The sequence below is a fragment of the Momordica charantia genome, assembly GCF_013281855.1.
Source record: "Momordica charantia cultivar OHB3-1 chromosome 4 unlocalized genomic scaffold, Mcharantia_2.0 BLBB01000004.1, whole genome shotgun sequence".
Taxonomy (NCBI): Eukaryota; Viridiplantae; Streptophyta; class Magnoliopsida; order Cucurbitales; family Cucurbitaceae; genus Momordica; species Momordica charantia.
Window position 1 is genome coordinate 13719067 of NW_028275162.1, and position 5915 is coordinate 13724981.

At 39.9% G+C, this 5915-nt stretch overlaps 1 non-coding gene across 1 annotated transcript; it reads right to left on the reverse strand.

Moving 5' to 3' along the window:
• Positions 1-4992: 4992 nt before the first annotated feature.
• LOC148211872 (small nucleolar RNA R71) lies at positions 4993-5099 on the reverse strand. Its single transcript, XR_015790565.1, has one exon. It is a non-coding gene; the product is annotated as a small nucleolar RNA R71 (small nucleolar RNA).
• Between the last annotated feature and the right edge of the window lie 816 nt (positions 5100-5915).

Consider the following 5915-nt stretch of genomic DNA (forward strand, 5'->3'; position numbering starts at 1 on the left):
AAGATTTACAGTTTTTTCTAAAATGTTTTTTATCTCCCTATTAGATATTTCGGCTAACCCATTCGACTGAGGATGATATGCTGTTGCAACCCTATGACGCACATTGTATTTAGTCAGCAACTTTTGCATAGACCTATTCACAAAATGAGCCCCCCCATCGCTTATCAGACAACGTGGGGTTCCATAACGCGTAAAAATGTGCTTTTGCAGAAAACGAATGACAACTTTGGAATCATTGGTAGCAGTTGCAATGGCTTCTATCCATTTCGAAACATAATCTACTGCTAACAATATATAAAGCTTACCATTAGAAGATGGAAATGGACCCATAAAATCTATACCCCACACATCAAATATTTCAATCTCCAGGATCGGGGTTTGAGGCATTTCGTGGCGTTTAGATATATTACCTGTCCGTTGGCATTTGTCACAAACCTGGGCAAACTTATGTGCATCTTTGAACAGAGTGGGCCAAAAGAACCCACTTTGCAAAACTTTGGCTGCGGTTTTGTGTCCTGCAAAATGTCCTCCATATGGAGACATATGACAAGCGTCTAATATCGCCTCGTGCTCTTCTTCTGCGACACACCTGCGTAAGATATTGTCAGGTCCTAGCTTATATAAAAAAGGCTCATCCCAACGATAAAATCGAACTTCATTTAGAAATTTCTTTACCTGTTGCTTGTTGAACTCATAAGGAACTATTTGACTTACCGAATAATTTGCTATATCGGCATACCACGGAACTGAATCAACTCGCAAGAGTTGCTCGTCAATAAACTGTTCACGTATAACAGTTCCATCATCACAGAGCGGGCATTCCAATCTAGACAGGTGATCAGCAACTTGGTTTTCAGTACCCTTCCTGTCCCTAACTTCAATATCAAACTCTTGAAGTAACAAAATCCACCGTATCAAACGTGGTTTAGCATCTTTTTTAGCAAATAAATATTTTAAAGCAGAATGGTCAGTAAAAACAATGACTTTTGTGCCTATCAAGTAAGACCTAAACTTATCAAAGGCGAACACAACTGCTAACAGTTCCTTTTCAGTAGTAGTGTAATTGAGTTGTGCACCGGTCAGAGTCTTACTAGCATAATACACAGGATGCAAGATCTTGTTTTTACGTTGTCCTAACATAGCTCCTATTGCATAATCACTGGCATCACACATGAGCTCAAAAGGTAAATCCCAATTAGGTTCGATAATTATAGGGGCTGAACTTAGAGCAACTTTCAACATTTCAAATGATTTTAAACAGTCATCATCAAAAACAAATGGTCTATCATGTTCTAACAATTGACACAAGGGTTTAGAAATTTTAGCAAAGTCTTTTATAAAGCGGCGGTAAAATCCCCCATGCCCTAAAAAACTTCTAATCCCTTTGACATTTGTAGGAGGAGGTAGCTTTGAAATGATGTCTATCTTAGCGTGGTCTACCTCTATTCCTTGCTTGGAAATTTTGTGACCCAAAACAATACCCTCTTGTACCATGAAATGACACTTCTCCCAATTTAGGACTAGGTTTGTTTGTTCACATCTCTCCAATACTCTCTCCAAATTAACTAAACAAGCGTCGAAAGAATTTCCAAAAACAGAAAAGTCATCCATAAAAACTTCTAGAATATTTTCTACCATGTCAGAGAAGATGGCCATCATACACCTCTGAAAAGTCGCGGGTGCATTGCATAGTCCAAAGGGCATTCGCCTCAAAGCGAACGTACCATACGGACACGTAAATGTTGTCTTCTCCTGGTCTTCTGGAGCAATAGTAATTTGATTATAACCCGAATATCCATCTAAAAAACAATAGAAATCCTTACCTGCCAGACGGTCGAGCATCTGGTCAATAAACGGGAGAGGAAAATGGTCTTTCTTTGTTACCTTGTTGAGTTTGCGATAATCAATGCAAACTCTCCACCCGCTCACAGTTCGGGTTGAGATGAGCTCATTCGCCTCGTTGGCCACCACGGTTATACCCCCTTTCTTTGGTACACACTGTACTGGGCTTACCCAGCTGCTGTCGGATATTGGGTATATAACACCGGCGTCAAGCCATTTAAGAATTTCTTTCCTTACAACCTCTTTCATCTTCGGGTTCAACCGCCTTTGACTCTCAATAGAGTTCTTAACATCTTCTTCCAATAGAATTTTGTGCATGCAAAAGGCCGGGCTTATCCCTCGGATATCTGCTATCGTCCATCCAATGGCCTTTTTGTGCTTCTCCAAAATCTGCAATAAAGAATATTCATTAGTAGGTGATAAATTGGAAGCTATAATAACTGGTAAAGTGTCGTTATCCCCTAGATACGCATATTTCAAATGCGACGGCAATGGCTTCTGCTCCAACGTGGGTGGTTCCACTATGGACGGAAGTAACGACTTGCATTCTTCTTTTTGTATTTTTTCAATAGGATTAGCCACATCTTCTGGTCCTTCTGCTATCTTATCAAGATCTTCTTCAATCTCTATAACTAATAAGTCATAAAACTCATCAAACATAACAGGATTCAAGCTATTTATAGCAGAGCACTCTTCAAAGTCTCCTGGTAATTTCATGGCGTCTAGAACGTTAAATTTAACTTCTTCATTACTTACCCTCATTGTAATTTCTCCCTTCTGATTACGCTTGTTTACATGCGTAAAAAGAAGGTTTTAGATACTGTTTTTACAATGTTTCAGCTTTGTTTCGGATTTTTCTCGGTCTTTTGAGTTCCAATTCATGCAAAATTCATATATTATGGTTTGTGGTTGGCTTATATTGTATTTATGACATTTTAGGACCATTTGGGAGTGCAAATTAATCAAAAGAAGCAAAAAGACGAAAAAAAGCTTCATGGGAGGCGCCAGGCGCCTGCGTGCCTGCAGAAAAACAGTTTTTCTTCCAACTTTGCCCTTAATGAAACGCGTCTTCCAATGCGTTTTGGTGGTTCCAACCGATGCATACGTGTAGAAGAAGTGTTCCACTATCAGTTTGAGCACGATTTGGTCAGTCAAAAGAGTTGGAAATGGGTGATTCACCATCGTTTTAGGACCTACCTAACCAATTCTGCACAGCTATAAATTCCAGCAACTTCTCCACCAAAATCATCAAGCCTTGCTTCCTTCTCTTGATCATTTTTAGTGCTTCTTTGTTGCTTTCTAAGTACTTTTGAGTTGCTTTCATTAGTTGCTTTTCGTTTTTGAATCCCGAGTACTTTACATTCCTTTATTGAGCTTTGTTTTGTTTCCATTTGTACTTAGTCATTTTCTACTTATTTAAATATATAAAAATCCAGCACTTTGCTTATCTTCCCTTTGCCTTTACTTTATTTTTTGTTAAGAGAGTTGTGTTTTTGGAGGAAAGAGCAGTGACACTCCCCCTTGCTTGAAAGAGAAGGGCGAAGCTCTCAATCCCGATAAAAACTCTCCGTTAGTTAACTTTTGTTTTTCACACATGCATTCCACATTCAACCATTTTACTTGCTGTATTTTCTTCAATATGTCTTTCTAAATTCCCGTCTCTAGCCCGGTTATGGATAGTTAGCCTTTTATGTCTAAAAAAGGTTGCTAAGAAGTAGTGTTTTTGCTTTCCATTCATTGCTCAACATGTTTTCCCAAAAAGTTAGGATTTAGAGAAGGCCACTGTACGTCTTAACAAGTCAATACGTAAAAGGTTGCTTATTTGCATTGTCGAGTGGTTAAACCGAGGAGAGGAGCGCCTTAGACATAAGGGTTCTGCTTAAGTAGCCTAGACATAGGACCTTAACCCGAGGTTGCGACTATTTCCATCCTAAAACTAAGATATATCTCATAATAGACATATTAGGGAATGTCTTAGGACTTTGAACTTGCTTAGACATAAGTCAAGTGAGAAGCGTAGTCGTTGGTTTCTAAAGTAAAAAGCATATTGTCCTTAGCATGTCTTTGATTTTTTGTTGGCTAACTTGAAGTAGTTCGGGCTAGGTTTTATCATTCTAAGTCCAAATCCCAAATCCAAACCATTATTTGTGACCACTTCCCATTTTACAAGAATCACTCATTCCAACATTCACTATTCTTTAAAACTTTAGAGTTTGGAAATTGTTTAGAAGTCCTTGAGGATCGATACTTGGATACTCCATCCATTTTATATTACTCTGACAGGTGTGCGCTTGCATCTATATAATTGTTACCACACTTAGCGCGTGCGTTCAGCATAAACGCCCAGTCAAGTTTTTGGCGCCGTTGCCGGGGACTTTAGTTTTAAAATTATTTTCAAATTCTTTTAGTTTTTATTTTTTTTTTTTGTGAATTGTTGTTGGGTGTAAGTTCCATCCACCGTTTTTGTTCTATATTTTTGGTTGTTTATCTCACAAGGGTAAGTTAAAGTGCATGAGCACAAGATCTTTTCTTCTACCCCTTGACCCTGAGATTGAGCGGACCCTTCGAAAAACTCGAAAGGAGCAAAGACTTCGAAAACAACTAGAAAAGCAAAAAGAGAGAGAAGGTGAAATCAGTCCTAAAAGTGAGGTAGAAAGTACGAGCACATCAATGACAGATATTCCACCTCGTGATCCGGTTGATCCACCTGCTGTTAACGGTAATATGAGGGATCATGCGAGAAATGATGAATTCAACCATATTCAGATGGCGGACAATAGAGACGTGGCAATGCGAGAATATGCCGCCACGGCTTTTCAGAACTTTGATTCAGGGATAGTCAGCCCTATTCCATCCCACGCAAACTTTGAGCATAAACCAATGATGTTCCAAATGTTGCAGACAATTGGACATTTTGAAGGGCAGGAACATGAGGATCCACATGATCATCTGAAATCATTCATTCAAATTGCAAATGCATTTCGATTACCTGGTATAACAGACGATGCTCTGAGACTAACACTTTTTCCATTTTCTTTGAAGGACCAAGCTAGAGCATGGCTCAATGCATTTCCACCGGGATCCATCACCACATGGGGGTCGTTAGTGGAGAAGTTCTTAACAAAATTCTTCCCACCTACTCGCCACGCTGATATCAGAGAGGAGATCATCTCCTTTAGACAGTATGATCGTGAACCTGTTCACGAGGCGTGAGAGAGATTTAAAGAACTAATCAGGAAATGTCCGAACCATGGCTTGCCGGCATGCATCGAGATAGAACATTTCTTTAGAGGTTTAGATCATCCTACTAAGATGATGCTAAACAATGCTGCCAACGGAGCCTTTACAAAGAAGACATTCAACGAGATAGTTGACATCCTAAATGACTTAGCTTCACACAACGAACTATGGTGTTCGCAAAGATCTAGGGCAGCACCAAAGAAGCAAGATCCAGCTGGAGTTTTGGCTCTGGACATTGCGACCTCGATGCAAAAAGAGATGGTTACAATGAACCAGAGGCTAAAAGAGATGGCATTGGGAATAAAAAATCCATTAGCCACGCCGATACAACCTGTGCAGTCGGATTATTGCACTCCTGCCCCTGTTTGCCAAGTCAACGATCTCATTTGTTCATTTTGCAGTGAAAACCATATTTATGATAATTGTCCACATAACCCTGCTTCTGTTTTTTATGTAGGACATGGGAACAATAGGAACTTTAACCCATATTTTCGAACAGCTACAACCCAGGTTGGAGGCACCACCCTAATTTCTCATGGGGAGGTCAAGGAGGTTCGAGCGGTTTTAATCAAGGGCAGAGCCAACAGAACAAGCAGCCCTATGTTCCACCTACACAGCAATACATCCCACCACCGCAACAGCAGTACAATCAGAGAACACAAACTCCACCAGTTCAAAATAACAACTCAAATCTTGAGAATATGATGAAGGAGTACATGGCCCGAACCGACGCAGTGATACAATCCCAAGCGGCATCAATGAGGAATTTCAAGACCCAATTGGGACAGCTCGCCAATGAATTGAAGAATAGACCACAAGGTTCTTTTCCAGGC